The 19535-nt window shown below is 48.1% G+C and overlaps 1 long non-coding RNA gene across 1 annotated transcript in view; it reads right to left on the reverse strand.

Moving 5' to 3' along the window:
• LOC137464475 (uncharacterized) overlaps positions 1-19316 on the reverse strand; it is a 269516-nt gene extending 250200 nt beyond the window's left edge. The window contains exon 1 of the long non-coding RNA XR_010994245.1: positions 19302-19316. This is a non-coding gene — a long non-coding RNA (uncharacterized lncRNA). The remainder of the gene's footprint in view (positions 1-19301) is intronic.
• Between the last annotated feature and the right edge of the window lie 219 nt (positions 19317-19535).

Raw genomic sequence — 19535 nt, forward strand, 5'->3', positions numbered from 1 at the left:
CCAGATAAGTTGTGAGGAGACATGAAGCAGAATATTGGTCACCAGTACCACCTTTCTAATAAGGAATCGAAGCCTTAATGTTTGCCAGCAATCAATGTACTGTTCTCAGACACCAGTTTTTGTTTGTAACAGAGCATTTTCCTTCAGCTCAGAATGCACTGAACTCAGAGTGCACTGAAAGCAAGATGGAGCTCAAAATCAGCTGTAATCTTGTGTAGATGCTATGGTCACAAAACCGTCTGAGGCTTAAACTGACGTTCTGTTTACCATAGGAGCAAATTACAGAAATATAACTTGGTCACTGTGATTATTTCCTTTTACAGCAGTCAGGGCTTGCTTATGCAAGGCATTTACCATAAATACTGGTATCCTTGACAACACCAGAATACAATAAAGGGCTTTGTAATGAGCTACTTTTCAAAAATGTATTTCTTAACTTGGATGATTGTGTGATAATAAGATTGCACTGGGCCATTTTTGGAAAATATTTTAAGTGCTATGAGCTTAAAATATAATGTGGCAAGATATATTAAAATGTCTCAACTTGCTACCAGGCATACAGCATGAAATATCAGGCTGAACTGGTGTGAAACCTCCTCTGGTTTTTGCTGTGTTTGTTTATGTTTCCTGCGATATGGCCAAAATGGTGCCTTAACAGTCACAGAATCATAGGATCACTAAGGTTGGAAAAGGCCCCCAAGATCATTAAGTCCATCTTTCCAGGCCTTATCCTTTCCTTACCATTAGAGCAGTTGACATGCACGTGGCGCGGATCCACACTCGCCCACTTTTCCAGGTGTGTTCCTGGCACACAGACACATCTCCGTTGAGGTGAGGGGAGCACAGAGTCATTGGCCATCACTGACACATGAGGGTGTGTAAATGCAGCCCCTGAGATACCATGGAACTGGTATCTCATTGGTTAAATCACCATTTACCATGTTTGGGGTCAGCCCTCCAGGCCAACAGGTCCTGCCAACAACACAGCGTGAGAGAAGCTGATTCTGGCTTTTGCTGGGGAATCCCTGTGGAAGGGGAGTTGGGGTAAACGCTCCAGTTCAGGACACTGGTGACAGACGTGGTTTGAGGTGCAGCCACCCGTTCCTGTGCCTGCATTTCTCTGGAAGGTGGAACAAAGCGCCAGCCCTCATCCCCTTTCAGTTTCAGGACACCGTGTGGGTTGTCTTCCAAGCGTTTTGTCCGATGAAAAGCCGATGGTCGTGTGGCACCCTTGGATTTGCTCCATGGAAGAAGCACGTGGCAGATGGCTGCGGTTCCTTTGGAGAACCTTCCCAGTGCTGCACTCAGCTCTTCACAGAAAATGCCAGGAGAAACACGTGCTGCTTGCAAGTCACAAATAGCCAAGCTGGGCCTCAAACTCAGCCAGAGCCAGGTTCCAGAGGTGAGGAGCTCCAAGTCCATGGATATGTGCCGGCAGATGGGTGATAGAGAAACGAGCCCAGCCACTGAGCGGGGAGAGAAAATGCCTGGCTTCTTAGAAAAGGACAAAAATATTGAGATTAAAGAGATAAAGTAAAATCTGGCCAATTTGTTCTTGAGATTCATGAACTGTTCAGATATTCCCTTGACAGTCATGTTCTTTCATAGTATGAAAGGGCTGCACACTCAGCTGTGCTGTAAATATGAGCAAAGTGCTTCTTCTCCATAAATTTGAAGTAACATAGACATACATAAGACTGAAACCAGCACTTTTTGCCTATTTCTAGTGCCTCTGCCATCTGAACATCCAATGTTCTCCATTGCACAGCCTACACATTTCTAGTTCCTGTAGGGCATGATTTTCTCTTCATAATCACCAGAACAATGATGAGTGTGCCTATTTGTTAATTAGACATTTTATGTTGGTTTAAACAATTTCTCGTTTTGTGGCAGCTGAATTAATGTTACTGCTCAACTGCTGGGACAAGGAAATGTTAAACTTGAGTTTGCAATTGCCATGAGCAGTTGACAATGATGTATATGCATGTTTTGCACTCCCCCCACCAGTCTGCGAGTCCATCCATAATGGTGCACTAAATGATGTTTACATTATACCTTTGAATAGGTCAGGTTCCTGGAGGTGAGGGTGCAGTCAGAAAAAGATAAATGAAGCTCAGATGTATTGTACCTGGAATTTAGATGTGATGTGATCTAAAATGCAGAAATTTTTTTTTTTTCTTTTTGGTTCAGAAGGGTTATATATTTTGGTCTCAAAGAGCAGATTAGGTTAAAAATGAAAAGATTGGTAAACATTGTTGATAAATGTTAAGAAGGCTTGGAAAATGTCTCTTATTTTGCAATAAACGGAGTGCAAGTCAAATTTCAGTGCAAACAATGACAGTAGAAAATAACAGATATTAATTGACTTTGTTTGGGAACACATTCTATAATTATGGTATTGATTCAAAATTTAGTGCCAACCTCTTGTAGAATGCCCCTGTTCCTAAGAGACAGGAATTTGATCCTATCCCTCTTGTGTGGCTAATAACTCCTCCCTTGACCCAAACCCTGACCCCACCCCTGCAATACCTTACAAAACCCCACGATCCTGCCTTAGCCTGGTCTTTCCTCTCCATCCCAGCCCTCCTCTCTGGGGGGTAATAAATGGATTCTCAAGGTTTCTGAAACAAAGACCCGTCTCGTGTATTCCCATGCCTGGTACCGGCAGCTGCACTCTCCCTGGACACGAAGAGCCCAGTTGCTACACACATCAACAAATTGGGGGAGAATGCGGGCAGCCACTGAGGACAAAGCTTACAGGGAGGGGAATTCCCAGTAAGACCGCCAGTTTACTGGGACCAGGTGATGGGACTGACATCTACCATCATTCAGCGAGACACTTATTTTCATGGAAGGGAGTTTTTAAGGGCTACAAGCGGCTAGTCTGCCTGCAAAAGGACCATTATACGGACTCTTGTCAACCTTCCCAACACGTCTGCTGCAGCTTATGGATGGTAAAGCCCTAGGGGCTACTTATGGATGGTTATGGATGATTGCAGGCAGTGCATCGATGCCCTAGATCAGTGGTTCCCCCTCCTATGAACCCCCACGTTTTTCAGTTTCTGCAAAGCTGCCCATATCTTTCCTTACCCTTTTGTTCCTAAGAATGCAGCAAGGAGTGAAAAGTGCCATGATGGCATGGAGTTGCTACCATCTCTCCATCACTTCGTGTCCCTCTCCACCACCCCATCCCCCTTCCCTGCAGGCACAACAAGGGATGGAATCCATCCAGAAGTGATGTGGAAGTGCTACCATCCTGTGTCCTCCTTCGCCCCCTGTCTTTCCATATCCCCTTTTCCCTACCCGGGATAGTGATGGCCATGCCATCCCAGGCCCTCCTTCTAAAAATGGCACTCACCACACTGTTTAGGATTCCCCTTTTCCCCACTAGAGTCCTTCTTTTCCAGTCCCGAACCTTCTCCTTCCCCCACTTCCTGCTGCTTGGTCTTGTGAAGAAGTCAGCCAGCCTCGCCACCACCGCCCGGTGCTGGCCCCGCTCCAAACCCTGTGGCCAGGGCCCCCGCCACTTCCCTTGCTTCACAGTCATCATCATTCAAGATAACAACACCCGTAACACCAATACCAAAGCCAAGACTTAACACTAAGGACTGTGCCCCTTGTGAAGAGGAGATCAAAGAAATTGATCTTGATGGTGATCTTCTCTTGATGGTGAGAAGGTCAAAAGCCAGAGGAGATTGAACTGCTAACTCATTAAGTAAAAATGTATTCATTTAATCAAGTATCATCATTTCTGTTACTTTATCCTTTGTGATTAAGTCTGAAATGCTTTTCTATTCCTTGTTAATTTAACTTAATAACATTCATTTTGGTTTTGTAAACTATTAAGTCATATTCCCGAGAATTCCCTTATTATAAGTTATTCAGCATACATTGATCAGTTTAAAGACGGGGGAATTGTAGAATGTCCCTGTTCCTTAGAGACAGGAATTTGATCCTATCCCTCTTGTGTGGCTAATAACTCCTCCCTTGACCCAAACCCTGACCCCACCCCTGCAATACCCTATAAAAACCCCACGATCCTGCCTTAGCCTGGTCTTTCCTCTCCATCCCAGCCCTCCTCTCTGGGGGGTAATAAATGGATTCTTGAGCTTTCTGAAACAAAGACCCATCTTGTTTGTTCCCATGCCCAGTGCCAGCAGCTGCACCCTCCCTGCACACGAGGAGCCCAGTTGCTACAAATGGCAACAGCCTCTTACTTCAGTATGATTATTATAAAATGTCTAAATCAAATAAATCACCATTAAACCATTTAAATTTATTAATATCAAAAAGAAAAAGGAAGTGCCTGATAAAATGTCATGCATTTGGACGATGAGTATGTGCAGGAACTGTAATGACACACAGCAATGGTGTTAGTCCTGGAGCACCTGTGCCAGTCACACACGCCTGGGATGAATTGATGCTGAAGAGACCCAGGAGTGCAGTGAGAACTCAGCACAGAAACAGCCCCAGCACCTCTCTGTGCTGTCCCAGCCCTTTAAATGCTTCCTCAGGTCCCATAGCTTGCAGACACAGCCTGGGACTCACTGGGAGCCATCAGTGTCCTGGGTCTCTTGCTGGGAGGTTTGTGATAGTATTGCTGGGGGTTTCCTCCTCTCCCTTGGGAGGAGGAACACACTGATGTTGGTAACCCCTTCCTAGCCGGCTTTGGGTCCACCTGAGATGGTTTTCTCCTCAAAGTCTGCCCTCAAGCTCCCTTTTATCCCCTTGGTTCCCAGTTCTGCAGTTTTCCTGGGGTTTTTGCTGTCTCCAGAAGTGTCCGTAGCTGATGAAGCTGAGGGACCCTGCAGTGAGCTGTGCCCAGGCTGGCCTCTGTCCCCGTGCTGTCCCTGCATTCTGCCCCAGTGCCAGTGCAGCCGTGGGGCTTCACCCCCCACAAAACAACTCCTGGCACCATCAGCTGAAGAGAAGCTGCACCAAGCTGAGCTGTGCTCTCCTGCTGGTGAGAGAGCTGCCTCAGGGCTGGAGTGGCCTGGGCTGGACAGAGCCCAGGGCAGCCTGGAGACACTGCAGTGTCCGGCCAAAGCAGAAATCGTATCCCTGGTAGCATCAGTGTCACATTTCCTGGGCTCAGGGCACAGAAGGTACAGGACAGGGACAGCACGAGGCTGAGGGCACGTGACACTCACCAACATGCTGCCGTGAGAGAACCTGCTGTCCCCGTGCACTCGGAATTGGGGTGGAGGGTCCCCAAGCCATCCTCAGAATGGGCTTTGCCCTGGCCTTTGCTTGTGCTGCTGCAGATTTTGGAGACAGTTGTGCATAAAAACAGGCAGTAGAACCAGACTGGGGCTGGCATGCTCTGCATTCCCAGGATGTTCATGGACAGGGAAGGTGGTATCAGTGCACGCTGGATAGAGCTGTGATTCTATGGATACTTCAGCAAGAGAGGGCTTTTTCAGGATGATTAAACCTTCATCCCTGCTATACTTTCTGTGACATTTGCATCTCTATTTTGTAAAACTTCAGAAATCTTAATCATTGTTGGCCCTGTGAAATGTTACGAACATCAGCAAAAGTCATCATAGTTTGCATACAAAAATACTTAATTTTTTACATTTGGGAACTGGTAGGAACTAATTCCTATTGCTGATGATACACAAAGAGGGCAGGTTGGTGCCTTGAGGCCTATGTCTGCTACTGTTGACTGAAAATATCTTTTGAAGCAGCACCCTATGGCCCTGGATGGCCAGAACGGAGGTGCAGGAGGCTTGACAGGTGTTCACTACTGAGTCTTTGACCTTTTAAGCCAAGTAAAAATTATAAATTCTTAGAACTGTATATTTATAAGTGAAAAGTATAAAGGAGAGATGTTGTACGCTCCGTGTGCGTGTGTGCGTGTGTGCGTGTGTGCGTGTGTGCGTGTGTGTGTGTGTGTGTGTCACACTTTGAACATACCACATTATAATAACACACTCTCCAAACATCCATTCTTTTTCATGACCATCATCCATTAGGAAATGCCATGTAAAATTTATTTCTTTGTTCAGAAGTACCTCACCTACTGACAACAGTTAGAATTGCTTAAAGGGCCTCAGTTGCAAATGCAAAACGTTCAAACCTCAAACTAATTGGTTATATTAGAAAACACACTTTGCTTTTCTCAAGAGCCTGATTGTGAGCTACTTTATGAGCTATTCATGAAAATATCCTGGGCCTGTTTGCATCAAACACTGGGATTTTGTTAGCAGTAAAAGAGGGAAAGTGCACCATGTGTGGGAAAGTAATTCCCTCACAAAATATGTGCTTGGAGGCTACTTAGGTCAAAAGAATTGATTTTTAATTCCATGGGCTGAAGAACTGCCCATCATCTGCTTTCTCAGAAGAAGAGGGTTGAGTTTTGGCCCCTTTCAGAGCCTTAAGTGACTAAAGCTCAAGGGATTTCCCCCAAAAAGCAAGGAGTGTTTTGAGGAGTGTGGCCATACCTGTCTGCAGAACTGACCATGGGCCAAAGGAAGGTCCTGCTGCCCAGAGCCCGTCCCGAGGTGTCCCTGAGGATTTGTCACATCCTCTGCCTCCTCTGGTAGTGCTGCCACAGAGCACAGCAGGAGGGACTCCAGGGATTTGTCAGCACCGGGAGGCAGAGCATGAGCTCCTACTGATATTTCCTGGCACTTTCAGGCCAGCAATGACAAATTCTGCAGCTCTGGCTGCACAGTTGTTGTTGGCAGTGCTGGGACAGCCTCTGTCACCAAGCAGGAGCATCTGCTGGGACAGGATGGTGTAGAGACGCCTCTCAGAGAATGGAGAGAACACCTTCAAACAACATCTGGCAGAGTCAATGAAGGTCTGGTAAATCCCTTTGAAGGGGATGGGTTTTAAAAACCTCTGTCTGTGAAAATAAGAGACAATAGGAGTGAAGAGAGAATGGGAAATGGGGAAGGGAAAAGGTAAAAAAAAGAGGCAAAGGAAAGAGAAAGGGAGAGAGAGAGGATAGAGTCCTTGGAAATTCTGATTTTATCTAAAGGACATTTTCTGACAACAGAGATGTTTGCTACAATAAATAGGCCTTTCCCACATGCTTTGGTTTTCTAGCTCTTGATATTAAGTGAAATCAATGAGTTTTAAAAGAGATAGGAAAAGATTAGTACAAAGTTTTCCTTAAAGACCAAAAATCCGCCAGAGACTGAGTGCTATTGTTAATGGCTTTTGAACATTCACAAGAATGGTCGAAGCATTAAAGTAATTAAACAGGGCTCTCAGAATCCAGCATATGTTGTACTGGTAAGGAGATTAAATAGAGATTCACATTGCACTGTGTGTTTTATAGTCTTGAAAACAGAGGCTTAGTAACAGTATTTCATGCACTCACAATAACATAAAGAATGACAGCTCACCCTTTTTGTCCTGACAAGGATTTGCTGCAGCAGCCACCTTTCTTCCATGTAAAGATGTGTTCAAAGGTTTTTTTTCCCCTATGTTTTCTGTTGGAAATTGTTTCGTATCAAAAACAGGATTCATCCCATATGCAGTCTTTTCTTCTTGTCAAGGAACGAGCTCAAATCTCCAGGCAAATATAAAAGGATACAAGAATTTAGAAGTATGAATGTTACAGTGTTAATGAACGGGACTTGAATTCAGTTTTGACTTCTGAAGAATTTAAAATCCAGCTGAGAATAACACCTTTCCTTAGTGATAGATGAAATGTTGTATTGTGTTATCTAAGTTGTTCCGTTAAATTGTTTGGTCCTGCACCCCTATGTAAGTGGTTCTGCCTTCCTTTGCCTCCTCCCACTCCATTGTCAATCCTTTCCTCCCTCCACCCCTTGTCATTGAAACCTGCTGAGTCATTCCCCTAATCCCACCCCAGAGTCTGCCTGTCACTTGACAGCCCTTCCCCTCCATCCAGAAAGTTCCACCAGGGGTATCGAGTGATAGGTCAGACACTGGGGCCCCCTCCCTTCAACTCTGCCCATTGGTGACCGTTCCTGCCCATTTACCCTGTTCCCACTCCCCTCTATTACCCCATTGGTCTGTGAGAAGACCACCCCCTTATTTCCACCCCCATTTAAATACTGCTACACTGTTTAGTTCGGGGCTCTTGTTGGCAGTTCATCCCTGGGCAAAGAGGCTCCTTGGAGTCCCTCAATAAACCTGGATTGAGAACCCCAACAGGAGTCAGCTCCTTCCTTCTCTCTTTGCCATCCAAGTCTCTCCCATGGCTACAGGCTGAACCCAAAGCTGCCCTGCTAACCCCCTGGGGAACAGGAAGGTGGCCCACGCTTCTTGCCATGTAAGGGCCTTCCGGGCAGACTCCAAGCAATTGGCCGTAATGGACACGACGGCAGTGAAAAGCCATAACAAGAAAAGAGAATCTGACTTTGCTGGTGCCTGCTGAAATCAACATGTACTGAGAAATTATTGTTATTTTTGAAAGTACAGTTTAAATTACAGGAGTGTGTCTTGCCTTGGTGAGCTCTTAGCCCTCTGTGATACACCTCACCTCAATGCAGACTTCAGGTGTTTGTTGTTTTCCTTTCCTTCCTCCAAAACACCAAGAGATCAAAATTATTGGTAAAAACGGGACTTCTACTTTCAATCAAAGCCAAGGAGAAGCCCTGCAGGGCTTCTTCCTAGATACAGATAAAATACTAGGGTGATCTTATCACACCCGCTTCTCAAACTTCTGGGACCAGATTGTACTCTGGAACACCATGACTTCCTTGTAATCTGAAAGAAGGAACAAATCAAACCTCAAGAGCTGGTCCTACCTTTAAAACCAGCGTTCCTCCCACCAGAAACTTCTTTTCCTGTGCTCTGCAATCGTCACTCTTTATTACAATAAAATGCTTCTTTTTTGATTAGGTTTACATGCGTTCCATATGCTTTTATGAGCTTTTATGCCTTTTTAGCTATATATGTTTAATACCACTATCTGCTTATTGCAACATTCCAGGAGTCCCTTTTGAGTCTTCTCTCCATATTCCTGCAGAAGGTCAGGTCACTCTGGGCTTTACACCAATAAAAATCTACGTTGTTCAGATCCTTGGCATGACAGGTAAGCACAAATTTCCCTGCTGACACAGAGACTGAAGACAAACCCCTCTATTGCCCCTGAAAACAAGAGAAGGGAGGAAGTTTCTGCCCATTGGAAAGTCTCTGTTTGCTCTGAAGGACTCTGCCTCTCCTTTCTCAGCAGCAGCTCAGCAGCCGGATGGACGAACACCAAGAAGGACAAGAGAGGGAGGGGTGGTTGATTTGTGTGACAATTTAACAACACTTGTAAACAAGAGCTGAGACTGTCAGTAACACCTCTGCAGAGGCAAGTCCTTGCTGAGGATGAAGAGCTGTGTCACTTGTGTTTAGTTTGCATCGAGTTAATGGCACGGTGCGTTTTCATCCTGCAGATGTGGCCCCTTTGACAGCAGTCTGTTCATCCTTCAGGAGGGTTTGTACCCACAGGGACAGTGCTGCTCTTGCCAGCAGACCACAGCTTGTCCTCATATCAAAAAGTCCAGGCAGAAATCACTTCTTAAAGTAATGTCTTCCTTTTGCTCTCAAACCAAAGATTTTGAGGTAATGGTATCATAGAAACAAATATTTTTACCTGTTGCCTATCAGGACAGGAGGAAAATCCTACCACATCCAGATAGCAAGGCACTGATTTCACTTCCACTGTGGAAATGACTTGCAGGAGCAAGAAAAGTAAATTCTCTGCTGGAACAGTGAAGTCCTGTCTCTCTAAATCAGTGGGATGCCTGAGGGGTTTTATAACAGGTTTGCACCTGTGTTGGTGCTCAAGAAGTTTATAAGGTCCAACCTAGACCTAAGGTTTGCACAGCAGGGTTTAGGCTGACAGCTAAGGGAGCATAAATTAAACGGTCTTTCCATCCCAGAAGGCTGATGTGAAATGTTGGTATTTCTGCTCTCCTTCCTTGTTTAAAGCACAGCAACATATTTGATGAGATTTTGGAATTGCAGCTAATAATCATGGCCAGATGAAGTCAAGGAAGTGGTTGTTGTGCATTTATAATTGTGGAGGTCAATATCAGTGTAGCTGCTTCAGGTAAGACCGAAAGCTCTTTCAAGACACTTCGGAAGAGAAATGTCTTTTTCCTTTTCACTCTTAACTGCAAAGCCCATCCAGGATGTACAGCAAACAGGCTATCTAGATTGTCTTTCCAGAGTAGCAGAAAACTTCCCCTTTAATCAGCCTGAATTGTACAATTCTCATCTGTATTAAGGAATTTCACTTAGTCTCTGCTGTAAAGAAGTGATTTCTATGCAACAGGGTTGATAAAGGACAAACCCAAATTAACAAGAGGGATATTTGTTAGAGCTACCATTACTCATCACACACTTTAAACAACCCATACCATCAAGCCCAAAGTTAATATGGCTCCGTGTTAAATATTCCTGATGGATTACACATCCTTGTGTGAAGATGGTAATAGGATTTAAAGCCAGTATTTATGCATATACAAGCATTGTGCAAGAACACTGCATATTCCAAATGGAAACCAAATATCACCTGTACAGGATAAACACTGCAATAACATGAGTACACTTCTCCCATCAGGTTCACAGGCAGCTTAACCAATTCTCTGTTTGCAAATAATCTCTTCTGGCATCTTTTGGGGCCCTGAACCAGCAAAGTCACACCTAAAGACTGTGGGGCCATGAAAATTCCTCCAGATACAAACCAGTCTCCAGGTGACACAAGTGAAAACGGCAGCCTCCAATAATGTAGCGGGACCCAGGTTTGCTGTGTTCTCTTTGTCATTGTAGGTTTGTAATTCAGATTCACAGAGGGGCTTGAGTTGGAAGGAACTTTAAAGACCCTCTAGATCCAACCCCTCTGCCACAGGCAAGGACGCCTTCCACTGGAGCAGGTGACTCAGAGCCCCTCCAAGCTGTGGCAAATACCCAAGGACTCTTTTTTCTCTGTTTTGCAAGGTCAGCTTTCCATGCTCACATTCACAGATGGCTCCAGTCTCACACAGAGCATTGCTGGCTGGTCCCTCTTATCTCCACAGCCCAGCAGAGATCCTATTTTGGATGGCTCTCACTGCTCCCAAGGCCCCAGGGAGAAGCGACTGCCTCTCTTCCTTCTGCTTTCCCTTCCAGGATCAGTGATTTCCTGCCACTTCCTCCATGTCTGAGACAACTGAAGAGATAAGGGGCTGAGGATGCAGCTTCTGGCAGAGAGTTGATAACACTCAGCTGAGTATTTTATTCTCCTGCCTCTGAGCTGTCAGGCTGCTTACACAAAAGAATTCCTCCTGCTTGGAAAGGGGCTGGTGTGAGCAGCAGGAATTGTTGCTGGCTGGAACATTTCAAAGAGCTGGACAAAAGAAGCATTTTGTGGAAGGCCACCAGCTGCCCTCTGTCAGCAGCACAAGGTGTGAGGTCCCCTTTGAAGGCCATCCCTGCACAAGGACAGCCTGGCCTCCTCCAGTACCCAGAACACCTTTCAGACTTCCGGGCTGGCCTCGTCCCTCACTCTGGAGAAGCAGGTTGCTGTTGGAACACTCATAGCCACAGTTCCTGGCTGGATTGCCGTGTCTTACCACAGACAGCCCTGGAGACAACAGTACAGACAGGCTTCATCTGCAATAAAAGGGGACTTGGTTCCAGCTTTTCCCTTGGACCAGCGTGTGGCAAGCACACCTGGGCCTCATTCAGGTCTGTGTGGGCTGGTAGTCAGCTTTTGCTGGGAATTTAAAGTTTTTACCCTACTTTCCACAATAAATAATGGAGCCAACCCAGCTGCACCAAAACCCAAGTTTCACTCTAACAATCACAATTTTCATTTCCTTTTATTCAAGCCTTGAAGAAAACAAACTTTACTTGAATGAGCTGGAGGCACAGTGTCCTCCAAGATCATTCTTGAGTAGGACAACATTCCAGGGGAAGCCTGGCAAAGCCAGAGTTTACTGATGCTCAGGAAGCTTTGCAAAAGCTTCCACCTGCAGTGCTCTTGCACCCTCCTGAGCTCCTGGAGCCCTCAGTCACCCCAGGCACAGTTTGGACAGCAAGGGGATGGTTCCATTTGGGACATGTGGGGACAGGAGGAGGGAAGACTTTGCAAACACTGTCACGAGGGCGGGGCTCTTTTCCTTTATGGTGCCAAGTGGTAGTACATAATCTTTGAGTTAATGTCAGGTGCTGAGGGGCACAAATTCTCAGTGAAAAGGACAGAGTGTCTCCACTCACACAGCAAGGTAAGTGAAGGGGAAAGCGCAATCTATCTTTCATGGGAGGTGTTCAGTTTTTAACAAAGTAGTTTTGCAGGAGACGTGCCTAGGCAGCGGTGATTGAGAGCATTTTATCAGACTCACAGAGCATCCCCACATCTGCTTTGCCACATTTGCTCTCTTTTTTTCATGGTGAATGATTTCTGCTGCCAGGGTTGTTCCTGCATGGAGTTCTACTCCCAGTGGAGTCCCAGAGTCTCCTCAGCAGGCCTTTGCAGCGAGTTCTGAGCCAACGTGTGGCTCTGCTGCCATCCCAAATCTGCGCTTCCCTGGCCCAGCCTGAGTGCAAGTGGGGCATGGGCTGGGCATAGCTGCAGATTTTCATGGCCAAAATCCTCCTGCATTTACATCTGCTCGTGGCTTTGGGTGGCACAAATCACAAAACACCCAGTGCAGTTGACAAATGGCATTTCCTGCAGATTGCTACAGCCGCACTGCTGATCGACAAATACACGAGAATCCATTTCATTTAGAAAATGTCTTTTATTACAAATTGCTACACCCACACTGACAATACAGAGCTATACAAATCTCAATTAAGGTTAAAAAAAGGCATTTATTACATTAGTAAAACAATGCTATGTAAAAATATACAAATACCAACTTCAGTTAACAAACCTTAATTTATTGTCAACCTCTAGAGCAATTCAGTATACACAAAGATCCATTAGTTTTTTCATCGCTTAATTTATTACATATTACTACAAGGGTAAAGCCCATCTAGGAATACAAAAACGTGGTAGTCTGTTGTTTTGCAGTTCGTTCTTCTGCAGTAGGTTTTACATATTCCTTGTTATAAGTTTGTAATGGTTCTTTCAATGTACCCCATTTGGCTTCCCTAATGGTTCAGTCCTGAGTTGTTTACCCCAAGATTCTCTTGTCACGTGTATGTCAATCCACCTGTCATTCTCCTTGTACCTCCTTTGTTCCCTTCTGGAATATTCCCCGTCCTTCATCTCTTCCTTAAAGCAAGATTGGGGTGTAAGGTTTGCTCCTTCCCCTTATTGGCTTCTATTGGATAGCCCTTACCCTGCACTCCTCCCCTAATGCCTTCCTATTGGTAAAAGGTTGTGTCCTTCCCTTTTTCCCGCCTCTCCTTAAAAGCAGCTTTTTGCCCTCAGTTATTGTCACTTGCCTCTGAATCCTCTGGGGAAATAAAACTTTCTGGAACTGAAGCAAGTGATCTCTCTATTCCTTTGCCTTGGTTTCTCGTACTGTGCTGCTGCTGTGTTGCCCACGCCACAGCCGTCTGCTGCAGGGAGCTGCGAGTCCCCTGCAAGCACCACCAGCCGGGAGATCTCAGTAAAGATCCGGGGGCGGCCGCTCTCGTAACTGCACACCGGTCTCGGGGAGTGAGCTGGCTGGAGAACATCTTCCCTGTGACCGCAGCGTGCTCAAGGTCTTCACTGCAGCTGTGGCAAAAGCGGAGGCTCTGCAACTGGTTCCAAGGCCTGGCAGAGCTGCAGTCCCGGAGCCCTCTGTGCTCCCTGCCGGCCCCCTCCATCCCCTCAGCCCCGCCATGCTCTCGTCAAACCCCCAGCCCCCTTCAGTTTCTTCAGCCCCTCACAGTCCTCTCACCCACTCAGTCCCTTCTGACCCTTCCCGCCCCCCTAGACCCGCCACCCCCTCGGCCTGTGCCACTTCCCTGTCACCTCAGTGCCACCATCGCCCTCGACTGCCCCACACCCCTCCGCCCCAGCAGCACCTCAGGGTCACCGTCCCTTCAGCGTCACCGCCCCCTCAGCCCCCTCAGTCTCACCGCCCTTCAGCAGCTCCTCTGGGGACAGTGCCTGGGGCCACCGGCAGCTGCCACCGCTCCAGGGACACCCGGGGCTGGAACTGCTGCTCCGCCCGGCCCGGCCGCCAGCTCGGACCCAGCACAGGGAGAGGGGACAGAGGGAGCACAGGGGAAAAGCAAGAGGTGAAAAAGACAGCCAAGGGGGGAAAGAGGCCAAAATGCAGCCTGGGCCTACACAAACAGCAATCTATGTATCTAAACATCCACATACCTGAAAAAAACAGGCAAGGAGACCTGGTCCTTTTTGATGCCTTTATTGTGAAATCAACTCTGGGTGGGGGTCCAAGGGGTCATGCACACCACCACTGTTCCCTTTGACGATGTGGAGGAGGAGGTAGGCAGCTTTGCTGTGTAGCAGAACTGGGGCTTCCATCCTCACGGGCATGCCTAGGAAGAAACTACTGCGTTCGTTGTCTAAGGTCCTCACCCTGGTCCAGTTCTTGTTGGGTTATGGTGACAACCTGGAATTACACCAATGGAATAGGAAGAGAGTTCTCAAGCAGGACAGGTCACTTAGTCTTCTGAACTGCAGGTTGGCTGGTTGGCTTGTCCTTTTTTAGGGTATTATTCCTTTTAATGGTACCGAATGTATCTTAAATTGCATATATGTCTGTGACATTGCCTTTTTCTTTATAGCTAGGGCCATTTTGGGAAGCAGCAGAGGTAATACTTGACAAATGAAAAGAGGGTACAGGTAAGGGACTGTTGGGTTGGGTAATTAACAATATTGGTAATTAACAGAATCGATGTATTTGACCTGGTGATTAACATTTAACAATTAACAAACATGATAACTATTGATTAACTGAGTTAACCTGTAAACTTGTTTATAACAACATCTATGAGTATATAAATATAATTGTGCCATTTTATAAACATAACTATATACATATATAAATGTAACTACACATGTATAAATGCAGCTATGCACATCTATAAATACAGCTACATCTATAAAAAATACAACTATATACATCTACAAGTACATATGTAAATTTAACTGCACTGATCTAGAATTACAAGTATTTAGACATATAAATGCAACTAATGTATAAATCTATAAATATAACTATATAGATACCTGAATATAATTTTACATATCTATATAGGTAACTATAAAAAGGATTGCACCTGCCTGATGGTCACAGGCTCTCCCCTGTCTCTTCCTGCCATGCAGGGCAGCCCTCCTGCAGACAGATCAGATGACATCTGGGAAGCAAAGGGAACACTGAGTCAATATTGGCCCTTACGCATGTTTCCCTTGGGCAGCAATTGTCCTTCTACCAGGGACTGTCAGAGATGGCCTGAAAGGCAGACTAGACTCTCACTTGGCAATTTGAAGCCTGCCCTTAAAAGAACAGGGATCATTCCAAGTGTGTTTCAAAACATTGAAGTATCTCGATAAAGCCTCAGCCCTTGCATCGCAAAGGCCACCCATGAGAGCTTGAAACACAATCCCAGCCTTGTTCTTTCTCTGTGCTGACCCAGAGACCTCAGTCCTCACTGAAATGGCTGAAGCTGAGGGGTGCTGGGAGCTGAGTCATGAACCAAATTAGGACACCCAGCTTGGTGGCACAACTCCCACAAGGTCAGGTTTATTCTCTGCTCTCTTGCCACAGCAGAGGACTCAGTGTCAGAGCCTCTGGAGAAGCATGGAGGGCAAGGCTTGGGGATATTGTGCCAAAGGTTGAACTAAAGGCACTAGGAAGCACCAACCCTGCTCAGAGCAGCCATCTCACACCTCTCTAAACCAATGTGGGCTCTGTCCTTACCAGGCTCCTCGGGCTCCTGGGAATTCTTCCCGCAGCTCTCTGTGCCAGATGAAGCTTCCTTTGTTGCAGCCTGGTTCACAGGCTCCCCTCCTGAAGAATCAGGGACAACACTAATATTGTCCTGAAAAGAAAAACAAAAAGAAAGGAACCCTGTTGCATCCCAGGTTTGGGTTCACATTATGGGTTTTTTCTTTGTTAGTTTTCCAGTTCTCTGTACCCTCGTGCATCCCCCGGGTTTTCCCCTACTCCTGTGGTTTCCATGCCCATCTCCCCATTCTCGCGGTCCCACTCACCCCAAAGTCTCGTGTCCGCCCCTGCCCTGTTCCCATTGGTCGCTGTAGTACACGTCATCACCACGATGTCTGTACCCATTGGGCGGGAGGGCTCCCCGTCCGCCCTGTCCCTTCCCTATATCATCCCACTCCTCGGCATGCTCGAGGCCATTTGCGTCCCTGCGAAGCTGGGATCGGCTGCAGCCTTTCCATCGCAGCTCTTGCAGCCAATAAAGCATCCAGCCGCCACGCGGACGGATTTGGACAAATTCCCTGCCTCTTTGTTTCTTCCCTCGCACCGACGGCAAAGCGCGGCCAACAGCCCACCCCGGAGCGCAACAGCAAAAGCGCCCGGAAACTGCGGCGAGCCCCGGCCCCGACGAAAAGCTGAGAAGCCCAAGCCGGGCATTCGGGAGCTGACCGGGGCAGACAAAAGTAAAGAGCAGCCGTGAGTGACGCCCAACATCAGGGCCACGGCCAGCGCAAAGCCGCGGAGCAGGCAGAGAGTCACCACAGAGCACCCGGGAGCCGTGCAGAGAGAGCGCCGCCGCCGCGAAGCCGCACCGCTGACCAGCAAGCGCTGCTGCCGAGACGAGCGAGCGCGATCCACGCGGAAAACCGCCGCCGCCACCGCAGGGTCGCGGTCCACGACGGAAAAGTGCTCCGTGCTAGACTGAAAACGGGAGCAAGTGCCCCCCGAAGTAAGTCAGTGACGTCTCCGCCACCCACAGGAAAACACGCTGTGTTTTCCCGCGTGGGACTGGAAGTGCAACCATTCACGGCTATGGAAAGCCGAAGAACGGACACTTCCCGGGAAAGAAGACCCTGGTAGCAGCTTTTATTTGCGAAGATTCCGGTTTGGTGAGTGATTAGCCGCGGGGGGTACCCGGCTGATACTTCACGTGGGTGGACTCTGCCGTGTTTCCGGGGGTACGGATCACGCAGTGCGCAGCGTGCGCAGCGGGCCGCCGGGGTCTTTCACGTTTTTTGCTTTTTTTTTTTCGCTTTTTCTGCACCAGGGATGAGGCTGTGGGTAGAAATAGCATGGGGACCACGCTATCTGCCCAACAAAGGGAATTCTATACCCAAATTAAGGGGATTTTATCAGTAAAACATCCCTACCCCAAAAATTCAGTCAAGCAGTTTGTACAATGGCTCTGCTTTTCCTTCCCACGTGTAACCGCAGAGGATGCTCACAGAACAGAGTTCTGGGAGCAAGTAGGAGCCAGGTTAGCAGAGGGAATGGACAAGGATCCCTCTGTGAAAGATTGCTTCCCAAAGCTCCATTTGCTGATCTCTTGTAAAAGCGGGGTCCACACGAGAAGCGGCCGAGGAAAGGAAAGAGCCATCAGGCAAAACTGTTGTTTCCCCTGAATCCATTTCCCCATCCTCTCCTACCCCTTTTTCCCCTAACCAGGGTAGGCAGAGGGGAGTGCTCCACTGCTCTGAGGCGCAGGGCACCTCCACAGACGTGGACCGTGCTCCTGGCTCCCCCGAGCCATCCCGGCACCCCCGCCTTGGTGGAATTAGCTACTCTGCTGAGGAACTAATCCCAAACCCCTTTTCCAATCCCTTTTTCCCAGTTAAAAATCCTAGTTCTGGCGCTACCCCGCACTGCTCTGCTCCCCTGAATCCCTTTCTTTGTCCCCCTGAGGAAGCCGCAGCCACGTGGCTAGGGCCTCTGTCTTCCCAAGATGGAGGGCGGCCACGTGGAGAGGTTTCTTCTTCCCATAATCCCTTTGTCCCCTTTGTTCCCTGTATCCCCACCTTTGACCCCACCCCCTCCTGCTTCCCTGTGGGTGTGGGCACCGCCCACTCCAGGCATCGGGTTGCCACCCCTCCCCCTGTTCCCCCTCGGGTGGGCGTTCCCTTCTTCCATGTCCTGCCTGCCGCAACATCAGCCCCACCTTCCCCCAACAGGGAGGGCTCTGTCACCTTCACCCCGCTGTCCCAGGGAGAAGATTCTCCCTGCCCTGTCCCACGTACCGCGCCCCCACGTCCTCCCGCTCCTCAGATACCCGGGGGGGAGGGGGGAATAGGGGAGAGGGGAGGGGACGGGGCCCAATCTATGAAGTCGAGCAGTCGCTCCGCACTCCAGCCTCCTACGCCAGGGGAGGGGAAAACCCTACATGGACACCCCTTCCCTATGAATCCATAAAAGAGGTCTGCAAAACATCACGTGATTTTGGACAAAAAGGCCCCTTTTTTAAAGGCATTTTAAAAGCGACTTTAACGTCTAGAACCGTAGTGCCAGCAGACCTTAAGTGTCTGTTTAGCTGCCTGCTTCTCCCATCAGAATACAGCCTGTGGGAGAGGAGGTGGAAGAAACTGGCAGCAGACCTGCTTCCTGAAATCCTAGAAGGGCCTTACAGCCTAGATTTCGCGGAAGAACCAATCACTTTGGACCATCTTGTGGGTGAAGGAGAATGGAGTGAAGGGCAACTTCAAGCCTGGGGAATTCCAATGGCCGTGCTGGACATGTCCAGGGGTGCAGCAGAGCGTGCGTTCCTGGGCATGCCCACCAAGGACCCGATGGTTCCCTATACAGCGATTAAACAAGGTGTCGCAGAGCCTTTTGTAGATTTCGTAGATCAGGTCCGGGCAGCAGTCAAGAGATGGGTGGAGAGACCTGAACACCGAGACGGGCTAGTCCTAGAAGTGGTGCACATGAACGCCAACACCATGTGCAAAAGAATCATCCTGTCGCTGCCGGCCTCACCAGCGCCGACCCTCGACCAGATCATCGAGGAGTGCACCCTGAAATCACACCTGATAGAGGAAGAGGCCCCAAAGAGACCTAAAGACAAGCTGGTCGCATCTGCTGTTGCTCCTCCAAGGAACTCAGCTCCGAAGCGACTTCCATCCACACGCCGGTGCTTCCACTGCCATCAGGAGGGACATTTTCAGGATCGCTGCCCACTTCTAAGGACTATACCACCGGGGCTGCGGGAGGAGGGAGGAGGGATGGGAACCCCACAATCCCAAAAAACTAGGAAAGGAACGCGCACTTGCCTCGCGTGCTGACAAAAATGAGGCAAGTCGTGGTGCCGCGAGAGGAGCTGCGATACACCATCTAGTCCCATCTGTAAGCGGCTGCCTCTCAACTACTGACATCGGGGAGCCTTATCGGCTCTGACTCACCAATTCTGTCCACTTTCGTTCCCAGGACTGGCATTTCTTCATAGCAGATGCAGAGCTTCTATCACACATCTGCCGCTGTGAAACCAGGAGGAAGGAGGACCTTCTGAACTGCAGGTACCTCGTGGTCGGAGACACAAAAAGCACCCCACTGGAGATAGAGGTTCCTCCGGTAATTTCCACCCTTAATCCGATGCTCTTCTATCTCGTGGCACGCTGTGTCCATCCCCCCCTCTTTCTGCCTAAGGGCCAGGTTATTGCACAGGCAATTCCTATTCCTCGTGCTCTGTGTAATGACCTGGAACTCTCAGTCTTTTATGCTGGGAAGTTGGGAGAG

The sequence above is a fragment of the Anomalospiza imberbis genome, chromosome Z (genome assembly GCF_031753505.1).
Source record: "Anomalospiza imberbis isolate Cuckoo-Finch-1a 21T00152 chromosome Z, ASM3175350v1, whole genome shotgun sequence".
Lineage (NCBI taxonomy): Eukaryota > Metazoa > Chordata > Aves > Passeriformes > Viduidae > Anomalospiza > Anomalospiza imberbis.